Genomic DNA, 14,095 nt, shown 5'->3' on the forward strand with positions numbered 1-14,095 from the left:
GAAATCCCAGTTCTTGTCTTTTAAAATTTTTATTTCGCTTGGAAGCCAATTGAAAGGCACAGAAAAGAGGAAAAATTCTTGGTGTGCTTGGGCCAGTGAAACTACCTAGTCTCCGTAGGGCCTTATTTAAGGATGGGGCAAAGCTTGGCAAATGCGAAAGAGGAGGCCAAGAAAGTTAGATGAGGAAGTGGTTGCCCCTGTTCCTTCTTCATAACCACAGAGGGGCCCTGAGACTGGCAGCCTGTTTTCTGGGTCCCGGCACAGCCCAGCCACACCACACTCCATCTGTGGGAAGAAATTGTGCGGCCGCTGGGCTCATCACGCAGAAGCTTTTTATGAATGCCTATTTTCCAAGATCCTCAAAGTTATATAAATTATCCCCGGAACGCATACTGAGAAATTAACTGACATTTGGAAATAACACATGCACTTCCATACATAACTTTTAATAATAACCTGCAAAAATATAAAAAGCAGTGTGCAGTTATATACAGTTTTGGCAATCCCTCTCTTAAAGAGTGTATTTTTAAATGTGTAGCAGGATTGGGGAGGAGAGGGGAGGGGCGGGGAGAGTAACCAAACAGGCGAACACGCTACTGGGGACCAAAAGTGGATTATAGAACATTCAACTGTATACGTTTTTTTGCATTTTAATATTTATTCTTTTTGGCAGTAGGTATCGAAGTTCCACGGGGTTGCCATGGGGACCAGCAGAAACTTTTTTTTTTTTTTTTTTTGAAAAGTATACCTAGCGTTGAGCCGAGCAAGAGGCCAGTGCTCTGGGCGGTGCAGAGAAGGGAACTAGCAGCCGCCACAGCGCGTTTGGCTAGCGCGGGCCCGGGAAGGAGTCAGCTACGGCGTCGCGCGGCCGGGAGGCGGCGGCCAAGCGCGGCGTCACGTGGTCGGGGAGGGGCCTGCGCGCAGCCCGCCCTCCCGCCGCTCGGCCGCCACCGCCGCCGCCGCCGCGTCCCATTCATGAGGGCCGCCCGGCTCGGCTGCGGCCCAGGCGGCTCCCGAGGCAGCGGCGGCGGCGGGCGCCCGGGCCTCGCGCGCGTTCTCAGCCGGCCCCGCCCCCTCAGCCTCTGGCGAGCCCGCCCTACCGGGCCGGTCCTCACTGTCGCCGTCCAGCCGCCGTCTCCCCTCGGCCGCCCGCGGGCGCCGGCAAGGGTCGGGAGCGGAGGCGCCGCAGGTAAGCGGACGCCCCGCCGGGTCCTCGCGCCACCGCGAGGCCCCCACGTCGCGGCTCGGCCTCCGCGATGGGCATCGCGTCTCTGCGCTCGCGGGCGGCCGGGGTCTCCCAACTCGGCGCGGTGCTGCCCTGCGGGAGGCCGGGACCCCTGCCTCGCCGCCGCGTCACGCAGACACGGCCCCCAGCGGCGCCGCGGCAGGATGGGTTCGCAGGGTCGGCTGGGTTGGTGGGGGGAGCCGGGGCTGGCGGCTGCGGGGTCAGCGTGAGGAGGGGGACGTGAAGACTGACTGAAACATTCGGGTGCCCCCGCCGCAGCCCGAGGTGATGGTTACTTCAGAGCCCCCAGTTCGCGGGTTTCTGGCGTGGAGGCTGGAGCGGAGGCCGAATTGACGCTTGGCCGAGCGGCGCCCGGCGAGGAAAGCGCGGCCGGAGGCCGCGTCTCCATCCCGCCCCCGGCCCTGGGGGAGGGGGCGCCCGAGGCACGTGATCCGCATTGAAGCCGGGGCTGGGGAAGTTGCTGTTATTTCTCCCCCGCGGTTGGTTTGCCCCGCGCCTCCGCCTCCAGGTTGTAGACCCTGTCCTAAGCGTGAGTAGTTTTTCCCTTCTCATACCCCCGATCCCTCGGCAAATCTCAATTTGTATCGAACGCGTTACGGTAACAGTTTTATAGTAAGGGCTCCTCTCTCAACTTTAAACCTGGCGGATCACCATTTTCTTCACTCGCCTGAACAAATTAAGACTATTCTCATTGAGAATTTGGGATGACATTTTGAAGTCATACTTAAGAAAAACAGAGCCAGAGAGATCAGCCTTCTCTTTAGAAAGTGCTGGAAGTCTGAATATTTGGAAATGCTCTGAAGGATTCCTTAAGCCGCTATACTAATTTTAATGGTACATTTCGGGATGATTTTTCCAAACCTATTTATTTTAAACTGAAAAAGAGTCTCTGTCTTGGTGTCAGGCCAGGCCCTGTTGAAGCTGTTGCTCAGTAGAGATGCTCGCTAAGTGTTAGTGTTTATTAAAATCTGGCCTGGCTGGTTCGTAATGCTTTGACAATACAAAGTCGGTTTTATACATTTGAAATATTTACAAATTATTTAGTGGCCCATGTGGTTTACATATTGAAGATCTGATACTAATCTTAGTGGTTTAAGAATGAAAAGTGTGGCAGATGCTGAGGTGGGGCGCGTCAGAGCCCACAAGGTGCAGGGGAAGTATTCTGGGGGTCCCCTAGTGCAGCATCCTCACTTTGCCTGAAGGGCAGTCAGCCAGGGGACCATACTCATCCAGAGTATAAAAAGCGGGCCTAAGGCTACCTATGAAAGAGCACTGGCCAGTGCGTGCAGCCTGTTCCTTCCAATTAAATGTACAGTTAATTGTGATCTGTCAGACTGAAGTATAAGTAAATGTTGATAGAGATGGCTGTGCAATGCTAGAAATAAAAAGATAGGTTCTGTTTTAATATGTGATAGCACAGCTGAGAACCAACAGAGCAGCTTTATGTTTAAGAGGAACTGGAAATGGGACCATTTGAAAACCATTAAACAGTATAGTAAAGCCACTGTTAAGAAACAATTAATAGAGTCAGCTGGGCATTGTGTCCTTCATTGCTCCAAGAATGTAGCAATGAAGATACTCATCACCCTGTACTGTAATTTTTGGTTTATTGGGTGGACTGTCGCCTGCCCTAGACTGAAGGTCCTTGAAGGCCAGGCAGGCTTTGGTAGCTGCCTGCTACCAAACGCAGAGCCAGCTTTTAAAAAAACCAACGAGGAGGTCTGTTGAATAAAGGTAGGAAGCAACAGTCAGTGTTTGTGTGTCCTTACCAGTGACCTGAGAGCTGGTGGTACTTCCTGAATGAGTTCACTCAACTTTCCTGAATTGTGAGCTTTGGTTGAATAATCCTGATGGTGCCACGCATTAGAGGTGATAGAAGGTTAAATTAAGCTCATGACTATTACAGGGAACATTTTGCAATGTTTAGTTTAAATATTAATATTTAGTTTAAATATAGCTTGGTTCTCTGTGTCAACAGCTATTTCCTCTGGGTATGCTTTTTTTGTATACATTACTTCCTCGTGTAAAGGAGCACAATAACACTTAGCTGGAAGCTTTGTCTTGTTGGGAGATAGATTCAGCTGCCTCCCTTAGGTGCTTAGTAATGTTAAGTCAGGTTTTTAAGTCTAACTTAAGCCCACCTGCCTTTAATTTAAATCCAGTCCTTTTACTTTGACCCTAAGAGCTGTCAGTGTGTGTGTGTGTGTGTGTGTGTGTGTGTGTGTGTGTGTGTGTGTGGTGCGCGCACCCGCCCGCGCTTATTCACTGACCAGTCAATGGCTGGACAGTTGTTTGGGACATTTCTTTTGAAAGCCCATTTTTATCTGTTTTATTCCCTTCATTTATAATAAGACGTTACGCTTCTGGCTGAGCCCCAGAGTCCAAACTGTCATTTGCCTTCTTCATGATGAAATAACTCACAGGTTAGTAGGGAGAGCCTCCAGTTGGCAGAATCCTATTAAATTGTCTTATTAAAACTTTGAAAATAATTATTACAGGCTGGAGTAGTAAGCTTTGTGGCTATATCAGAAGGCCTTCAAATAAGATTTTTTGGTGGCTTTCCTAGCAGTTAACTGCACTTTTTGGAATCCACCTCCCCTGCTGTCAGTTTCATTCTTTATTCTTTTTAGTAACACAGTATTAGTAACACTAAACACTTTACATGTGTACCCTCCTTACTCTTGAAGACAAATGTTTGGGGCTTCTGGGTGGCTCAGTTGTTAAGCATCTGCTTTCAGCTCAGGTCATGATCTCAGGGTCCTGGGATCTAGCCCTGTGTCTGACTCCCTGTTCAGAGGGGGGGTCTGCTTCTCCCTCTCCCTCTGCCCCTCCTCCCCCTCTGTCTCTCTCTCAAATGAAATTTTTCAAAAAAAAAAAAAAAAGACAAATGTGGGAGAAAACTACACTCAGCCCTGAGGTCCAGGTGGAACAACTAGGTAGGTGTCTCTGAGAGTCAATGGCAACCTGTGTGTGGTGCGGCCATTTCAGCCCTAAGCTCCCTGTGACCACCTTGCTCCTTACCATCCTCTGGAATCTAGGCCCAGATGGTCTGCCTCCGTTTTGAAATTCTGTGACTGATTGATTCTGCTCTAAGTTTTCAGTCTATCAAAAAGGAAGAGAAGAAGAAAAAAAAAAATCTGTTAGGAGATCAGCTGTGTGGCAATGCAAGATAAAGCCCTGAATGTGACTTTGAGGATTAGAATGATGATAAGATACAGTGTTTTTAAATTAGATTCACTGACTACAATTTAGATCCTTTTTCCTCTAAAGCCCCTGAATACTAAATTTCTGTCATCCTATTTTTGTCAAGTTAGATTGGGGTTAAAATTATTACTAAGAAAATGAGGAAGAAAGGAGCTGGAAATCATTGAACTTGTAAAGTGTAACAGAAAGGTTACAGCATTTGGCTCCTTTTGCTACCTTCATTTTACCTCTGTACAAAGAGAGTGTAGCTGAAAGTCCAGGTGGTTTACTTTAGAAGAAGGGTCTTTTAAGATTATTTTTATTTAGGTCAAATATGTGAGTTGAGAGACTACATAAATGTGTTAGAAAAATGGAGGATTCACAGAAAGAGATCTTTTAAAAATCCACTTAGACTTTATGTAGCTATTTTTGTAATTTTTGAATTTAAAACTTTATTATGTGCTGTTTATATTTATCTGTAGTGTCCTGTATTTTCTAAACGAACCACCAAATTAGGCTTTTCTACTTCTTTGGAGGAAAAGCATTGGCTCATAGGAAAGCCCATCTTGTGATGTTCAGGTAGCTGTAGTATTGCCTTTATCCTACTTGTCAAATTTGAACAGTTTAGAAAGTCTTTATTTCTGTAGTTACTGTAGCTGATTTTATGAATAGTGACTTAGTTTCTTGCCTTTATTTCATTTTATATTCTTGCTTTTTGTGCCAGTTCTTTCAATTTTATTATGTAGTAATATGTGTATTTGTCTGAACCGCCTCAGAATTTTTCAACCAAGCAAAGTATAAATAAAATTTAAAATGATTTATAAATTCTAAGTTGTTTTCAACTCCTGGCATCTTTATCTTTCCTGTTTAAAAGTAGCCAGTGATCCATTCTCATCTGTTTCAGCAAATATATTTTTCCCATCTCAGTTCTTTCATTTCAGTTTCCTCCCATCTCCACCTGCCCCAAACATTGAATGCTTTTCAGTACTCTTTCCTTGATGAATTTCAGCTGTAGGAGGAGTTGATCTTGTGTTACTTTGTGTTTGCTCTTAAATCATCTGTGGCTTTCCTCTAGCTATTAATCTGCATTAGAGTAAATTAACTATTGTCTCCTTAATTTTCAGACTCTCCCTGTGGCCTTCAGGCAGCGCTAGTTTGCCTTCTTGCTGTAAACGTGGAACTAAGGGGAGGAATAGGGGGGAGAGGGATTGTTGAGTGATAAGAGGCTAGCCTGAAAGATTTGGCAGATTCTGGAAGAGAAAGTAGGATTTGAGGAGAGGAGGAAAGAATATTTACCCCACTCAGCCACCCAGGTGCTCCTAGGAGGAAAGAACATTTAAACGGCAACACCTGAGGACAGGATCTGTTGATTTCAAAAGTAACCATGAGGGAGAAAGAGACAAAGGGATAGACCTTGGTAGGTCGATGTGCAGAAAGCTCAAATAGAGTGAGCTGGGGTGGTTGTGTAGACCTGTTACTCACAATGTAGTGGAAATTTTTTGAAGGTCTAGTGTGCTGTCTCTCTTTGTTTTGATTTTTAACTTTTGGGGTCACTTGTGACTTTAGTTGAAATTTTAAGTAACATTATAGGGGGTATAAAGGGACATGGATTTGAAAAGTTTAAGAAACATGATTAAAGGCATAGTATTTAAAAGAGAAAGGGTACCAGTATCTAGGTTTAAAAATTACTTGGTTTTGGTAGTCATAACTAAGTAATTATAAGATAAAGAGGAGAAGCTGAGCTTGGGGAAAGCATCCTTCAGTGATTTTATTCAGAAACAAAACGATATGCATATGGTAACAAGTAACTTTAGTGACCGGATTTCTGCTATTACCTAGTAAATAAAATGGAAGGGATAATTGATTTAAACATATTTTTTAAAACCTCTATTTTTAGCTCAATAATAAGATGTCTTTTTTATAGAAAGAATCATAAACAAAAAATTCATTGGTTAATCTGGAATTGAGATCTACCCAAAAGCCTTTTTTATGCTTCTGAATAAACAGTGGAATTTTACAATTCCATGATGGTTCTGATCTATTCAGTGCATTATGATGTGACCAGAATTGCTCCTGGCAAGATACGTGTGTCCAGCAGTACTAGAGACTTGGTGTTTACTGATGAGGTATCCAGAGTGTGGATAGGTTTTGTCAGGTATTTGGGCATAATCTATTAAATCCAGCCTTTCGGGGCACTTGGGTGGTTCAGTCAGTTAATTTCTACACAGGTCTAGATTTTAGGGTTGTGAGTTCAAGTCCTACATTGGACTTCATGGTGGGTGTGGAGCCTGTTTAAAAAAGCATAAGAGATAAATATAAAGGATTCTCAGACAGCAAAACCATCAGATGGTGTGAATTATGAACTCTGAAGTGGAGCTCTTTGAATTATGCTATGATATTATCCCCAACACTTGTCTGTAAGTTTATGATCTTTGTAAAGTGATGTGCCTTTTTTCTGGACCAACATAAGTCAATGAATGTTTGGGTTTACTGAAGAACCATAGGGAATACACTTTTTGTTTCCTTCAGGATGTTAAGTGTAATTATTTTTTTCTTTGTAAAATATTGCAAAGTGCCCACATTTTGTATCTTTTTAAATTACTTTAGTCGCAGCATTTTGGGGTGAGCAATATTTAGCTGTTTGACATTAAAATTACAGTCATAACATGTTTACATACAAACTATATAGGAACAGGACTGATTTAGAGAAGTATCTAAATAATTTCTAAATAGAAAGCTCTCTATTTTATCTTCTTTTTTAAAGATTTTATTTATTTATTTATTTAGTGAATGAGCAGAGTGGAGGGAGAAGAGGAAGGAGAGAGAGAGAATCTCTCAAGCAGACTACGTGCTGTGCTGAAAGTCCTGCTCTGGCTGGATCTCATGACCCTAAGAATGTGCCTTGAGCCAAAACCAAGAGTCAGATCCTTAACCGACTATGCCACCCAGGAGCCCTGAAAGCTATCTGTTTTATAATTTAGAATGTCTATTAAACAAATGCTTTATAAGAAAGGAGTAATCTTTTGTTGTAGGGTTTTCTAACTGGTTCAGCAAATTCAAAATATACTGCCTAAGTATATTTGTTTTTTCTTTATTAGGTAGAACTGGAGAACTTACTCTTAATGTCAGCATCTATAAGCTGCTAATAGAAGGATTGCATGTGCTGTGTAGGAGCCTTGGGTTTCTCGAAATCATTTATGTATGCAAAACCAACCATGTTAAGAGAAAGGCCAGCCAAGAAAACAGTAGAAGTAACCTGGTTGCACCACACCTTCTTGGGATCTGCCCCAGAATGAGTTGTACGATAGGAAGCTGATGCTCCTCTGCCTGCCTTCTGTAATATGACCATATCCCTGGGCTGAGTTTGGATCCGGTGTTTAAAACATGGCTCCTAAACTCAAGCTAAATTTTGGTCTCAGACTCAGCTTGAGAGGAAGGCACTTCTTTTTAGTGTTGGGAGGAAGAAATGGGCTCAGTTGGACTTTTTGAGACCTGGGATGTCCGTATCCAACATGATGTCTTCTTGAAGGATTTTCCCTGGTAATTTTGATTATTCCTTATATGTGAAGTGTGCTCCATAATCCCTGGGTTATGTGGGACTGGACTGTGTGTAGGAGCCCTGAGTTAAAACATTCCAGAGTTGGACAGAACTTCCAGCCTCTTACTCCATGTGGGAACACTTGTCCCATCACATTGTGGGTAGCCTGCCTGAAACCTCTAATATTGTTGAGTATCTGAGTTTGTATTTTTGAACAGATTCGTTTTTTATGAATTGGCACTTTCTTCACTATATTATTTGACTCACTTGGTAACTACATCTGCAGATAGGATTCTCTCTGATGGAATTTTAATGGTACTTTACTTACTGTAATTGAATAAATAAGTGATTTGGCATATTTATGAACTCTTAAGTACAGAATAACTTCTCATTAAACAGAAATATATTCATAGATCTTTAGGAATTCCCAAATTCATGATTACATGTTTGGCATATAGTTACTCAGTTGTCTCCTCTGTAATATGGAGATAACAATACCTACTGATAGCCTGATTTTGAGGATTAGATGAGGTTGTGTATTAAACCAGGGCCACAAGCCACCTAGAGGTCCAGAGGCAGGGTGGCAGCCTAGGATTTCTAACTAGACAAGACATCAGTGTTGAGAAGCACAGGGCCAAAAAAGAAAAAATGTGAATAGCACATCTCTCTTGCTTTGAAGTACCATATAGTCTTGTAGGAGAATTAAGTAAGTCTATTTCTGTATCAAGCAAACTTCTATAAAACCAGGTGGGGAGAGATTGTGAAGGGAGTACTGCATGAGAGATTGAAAGTGAGTCAAAGGAAGTATCTTGGAGTGAACTTCTGTGCTTATATTTTTTTTAGCATGAGAATATATTTAGTTGAAAGATGTTTGTGCTTGCTTAAAACTTCCTTGACCCAGAACTTTTACCTCTATAGTGTTAAAATAGAAAATTTATTTTTATTAGCAATTTTGTATGTAAGCTTTATGTACAACATATGTTTGTAAATTTAAGCCTTGTGATTTTTGCCATCATTGCATCTCTTGCTCTGTAAATTTTGTTGTCTAGGACTATAAGTGGAGCCCTTTCTTTGTGGCTGGAAAGCAGAACTGCCCTCTATATCTACTATATATAGTGCAGATGAATGCTTAACTAAACAAACAAAAAACTGTTGCTGACTAATCATAAAATCTCTAACATTTTTCTATAAATTTTAATAGCTGATCATCATTAAAATTTCCTTAGATGATAAACCTACATGAAATTTCATTTTCTACTATCTGAAAAATATCAATAAACCTATTGGTTAGTGGTGGAAGTTTTTTTTAATCTTTGAGTGTCATCCTTTTCATTGTTGGCTAAATTTTTTGCTAGTATCTTTGACATAGAAAGAAAAGGGCTTCATGTTAGGACATTTCCCTTTTCCAAGTGAATGAACTAGATGACTTAAGAATTTTGTATTTTTAAATTTCCTGGTTCATTTGTTTTGTTTTAATGAGACATACCTAAAGCTCAGTGCCGATGCTGAGAGCTGGAATAGAGGTTTTCCTAATTAAAAGCAAAACAAAACAAAAACCCACAGTGCTCATATTTGGAGGTTTGTTTTTTTTTTCTCCAGTTTTTATTCCTCATAGATGAGATTCTTTATTATAAGGCTGCATCAGATGATAGTTCTATTCATCTTTTAATTTTTTTCATTTTTTACACTTTTAAGTATACTTTATATCTAAAAATTCAGATAAATTCAGATATTACTTTGAGATACATAATGAAGAATACCAGTCTCTCACTGCTGATTACTGCTTTCAACTCCTTTTTTAAATATATTTTTTTAAAGGTTTTATTTATTTGGCAGAGATCACAAGTAGGCAGAGAGGCAGGCAGAGAGAGAGGGGGAAGCAGGCTCCCTGCCGAGCAGAGAGCCCCATGCGGGGCTCAATCCCAGGACCCTGAGATCATGACCTAAGCTGAAGGCAGAGGCTTAACCCACTGAGCCACCCAGGCACCCCACTTTCAACTCTTTATGTATTTCTTGTGAGCTTTAATTCTGTGGGTGTATGCCTAAACTACTGTAGCTTGGTTTTTAGGTTTTAGACATTCTGTGTGGATTTCCTACTATGCTAGACGAGAATTCATCTCTTACATAACCCTCACATGCTTTTCCTTCTATCCTTTACATGTAATGGTATTATAATATTTGAATTTCTCTCCATCCATTTTTTGTCTTTCAAAAACTTGACCACCTTTCATTTTCTGTCATTTCCTCCAAACTTCCTCTTTGTACTTGTGAGTTACCCCTTTTGTATTTCTTTACTATTATAGTGTATAACAAAGTACCACACATTGGATGGTTTAAACAATAGGAAAATTTATCGTCTCTCAGTTCTGGAGGCTGTAAGTCTGAAATCAAACTGTCGTCAGGGTTAGTTCCTTCTGAAGCCTATAGGGAAAATCTGTTCATGCCTCTCTCCTAACTTCTGGTGGCTAGCTGGCAATTTTTGGCATTTTTTGGCTTGTAGATAGAGTACCCTGATTTCTGCCTTCATGGTCACATGGTATTCTGTGTGTGTGTGTGTCTTGGTCCAAGTTTCCCCTTTTTCGAAGGAAGCCAGTCAGATTGATTTAGAGTCCACCCTGATGACCTCATTTTAACCTGATTACCTCCATAATGATCTTATTTCCAAATAAGTTCACATTTTGAGATGTTGAGAGTTAAAACTTCCACTTAGCAGTTTTGGGGACACAGTTCAACTCTGAATGATGGGTTTTAAGAGGGAGTGAAGATTAAGTGTATGACATCTTTTGTATTCATCAGAATGTGTAGTTATCTTAATATAAAGACTCTTAATCACATCTGTCTTCACTGAAGATCAGAAAGCAACTCTCAGGAAGTAATTTTTAGATTGAAGTTGGCGGTTTTTGTCCAGATTCATGTGACTGTTAAATTTCTGCTGGTTTCCTGAATGTTTAACTACTTAGTATTTGAGTCACCTGATTTGCCACCCTTGCTTTCTTTCTAAAGTAGTTTGGAGGTTAGCAACATGATTACAGCAGTGTCTGGTGAGAAAGTAAATCTTAAGTATATAATGACTTAGCCAGGTTCCGATGCTGTCTTCTGTGTTAATTGCACTCTTTGTTTTTCAGATCTGAGCCTTCCTGGGTTGAGTTTGTTTGGTTTTAAGAGTTCTGTCATACATCTTTTTTGGTTTTGGTTCCTCAGTCCCTTTACCTAAAGTGAGGGCTGAAGCTTTAGCCTTTCCTACCCTTCATTACTTTCTGGCAGCATCACTCTCTTTAATTTCCTTTATAATAGTTATCCCAGCCTGGAATTTTATTTATTTTTTTTTTTTGTATTTTGTGTATTTGTCAGGGGGAGCAGCAGGCAGAGGGAGAAACAGGAGAAACAAGGAGCCTGATGCTGGACTCAATCCCAGGACCCCAGGATCATGACTGAAGCTGAATGCAGATGCCCAACTGACTGAGCCACCCAGACGTCCCCCCCTTTTTTTTTTTTTTTTTTTTTTTTTTTCTTAATTTCTTGTCTCTCTTTCTCTGTTAGAATCTAAGTACTGTGAGAGCAGGCACCTCATCAGCCAGGTTCACTGCTTGATCTCCGCTCAGAATCTAGAATAGTGCCTAACATGTTAAAGCAGACACTGCTTTTAAACAGGTCAGTGAGTAGAAGTAAGCTTTATTTCCCAACATTCCAGATGTGGCTTCACTGAGTTCCTATTGCTCTTGGGGAGGTCCTTCTCTCTTGTTGGAGTAGCTCAGTGTACAAGCCCGCTTGTTATAACACAGTGGTACAGCCTTACCTGGCATTTGTTTTGCAGAGCTACCTAAAACTAGGCCATAGCTCAAACTGGAGTGATGGATGGCTCTTAACAGTAGTGGTGTAGTTGGCGATGGCTGCTGTCTCCACACCTTCTCCCTTTATCCACCCAGATGTCCCCCCAGGCTGGGAGAGGGCGGTCCCCCCCTAACATTTCTGAAAATTCTACTAGGGTCCCAGTAGTAATTCTCAATAAAGCAAGGCCTGAAATTTGAAAGCAGTGTTTTAATTGGCTTCTGGTGGAAGACTCTCATCCATCTCCACAGCCTCTCCCAGTTTCCCCAGGAGCCTCTGCAGACACCAGTATGGGATTCCTGGAGTTGGGAGCATGTTCTCTGCATGGCTGCACAGGAGTTCACATCCCTGCTTCTTGACCTCATGGTTGTCCTGTTCTGTTTAAGTGAGACAGACCCAGACAGTTCTAAAGAGAATGGAGAACTGGTGAATTTGTGCTTCCTGATCTAAAACCTGTTTCCCTGGGAAACAGGCAGGGGGTTGCTGCATTCCTGAGAGTTAAATGCAAGAGAGATTACAAGCGTTGTTAGAAACTGAATATGTGTTACTGGAGCTGGTCACTTTCATGACTCAGTTATGTAAGTGGATGGATTGGCACTTTTTCCCCCTTGTTTCTTTTTTATTAGTATGCTACCAGTAATCAGGGAAGATTTTTCTCTCCACCTACAGGAGTCACGGAAAGATAGTTGATGCAGTGTGTGAGGTTGGTCAAACTGTATGCAGCAGAAGTCACTTTTAACTAGAATTGTGGCACTGTGTTGATTTCATCATGGTACCCTGAAGGATTATAGGGAAATGGCTTGGCTTTCTTTTTTTTTTAAATTTTTTAATAAACATATAATGTATTTTTAGCCCCAGGGGTAAGGCCTGTGAATCGCCAGGTTTACACACTTCACAGCACTCACCATAGCACATACCCTCCCCAATGTCCATAACCCCACCACCCTCCCCTGACCCTCCTCCCCCAGCAACCCTCAGTTTGTTTTGTGAGATTAAGAGTCTATTACGGTTTGTCTCCCTCCTGATCCCATCTTGTTTCATAAATTCTTTTCCTACCCCCCAGGCCCCCCATGTTGCATCTCCACTTCCTTATATCAGGGCAATCATATGATAGTTGTCTTTCTCCAATTGACTTATTTCGCTAAGCATAATACCCTCTAGTTCCATCCACATCGTTGCAAATGGTAAGATTTCATTTCTTTTGATGGCTGTGTAGTATTCCATTGTATATATATACCACATCTTCTTTATCCATTCATCTGTTGATGGACATCTAGGTTCTTTCCATAGTTTGGCTATTGTGGACATTGCCGCTATAAACATTTGGGTGCACGTGCTCCTTTGGATCACTACATTTGTATCTTTAGGGTAAATACCGAGTAGTGCAATTGCTAGGTCATAAGGTAGCTCTATTATCAACTTTTTGAGGAACCTCCATGCTGTTTTCCAGAGTGGTTGCACCAGCTTGCAGGAAATGGCTTGGCATTTTGATGGTGCCCCACAGGTGATTGCTATAGCTTTGACCTCACTAATATCCCTTTGAATTTCAGTTAGGTTTAGAAAATATAAGCTCCAAAAATGAAGTGTACATATTCATGAAATGTTGAATCGGGTATCTCTCATGCAAAAGTTAACATTCACCTTTGAAATTCGTAGGTAATTTCGAGAACCTTGTGCCTGTAAGTTTTCTGAAAAACAAATGATGCTCTCTGTGTGATGTGAAATGGATGTGGTTCACTTGTTCTGGGATATATGTATGGTTTCTGATAGACGCATACCTGCAGACTGTCCTGGGATGTGAGCAAATAGTCATTTCTTTCCTGCATCCTCACAGTGCCTGTTGGGATGGGGGTGATAGATAATGACAATTGATGGACATTATTCACGAGGAAACATACTGTTTAAATAAAAGAGACAACATATTATGAAGTTTGAAGTTCACGCATAAGATCTAATACAAGTTTTCAGTTTTCCATCCCATTATAAATGAATAATAAAGAAACTGTTGATGCTTCTGTAAAAAATGTAACTGTGGAGGAATATGACTAAAAATTTATTCAATCATAAATGTACATTGCCCACTTTAGTGCGATATGTGCATTTCAATGATCCTGTCATTCTTAAAACATTTGGAACACCTTTTTCTTTTTAAGTTGCTTTCGGTCTTGAAATATATCATTTTATGCTCAGTAGTGGAAGGTCTTTACCCCTCAAGGTAGGTAAGGCTTTGCAAAATGGCCAGAAGTCATTTAGAATAGCATCCGGTGGATCATGCATGTCAGAGAGATGAATAATAATCT

At 41.6% G+C, this 14,095-nt stretch overlaps 1 protein-coding gene across 1 annotated transcript in view; it reads left to right on the forward strand.

The window, feature by feature from the left end:
- The first annotated feature begins 1,084 nt into the window (after positions 1 to 1,084).
- LOC111142445 (lipin 2) overlaps positions 1,085 to 14,095 on the forward strand; it is a 79,573-nt gene continuing 66,562 nt past the window's right edge. Inside the window, exon 1 of the mRNA XM_022495593.1 lies at positions 1,085 to 1,189. The gene's annotated coding sequence lies outside the window, so the exon portion shown is untranslated. The remainder of the gene's footprint in view (positions 1,190 to 14,095) is intronic.

This window comes from Enhydra lutris, unplaced genomic scaffold (genome assembly GCF_002288905.1).
Source record: "Enhydra lutris kenyoni isolate GAN:26980312 unplaced genomic scaffold, ASM228890v2 scaffoldscaffold8, whole genome shotgun sequence".
In the NCBI taxonomy this organism is placed as follows: domain Eukaryota; kingdom Metazoa; phylum Chordata; class Mammalia; order Carnivora; family Mustelidae; genus Enhydra; species Enhydra lutris.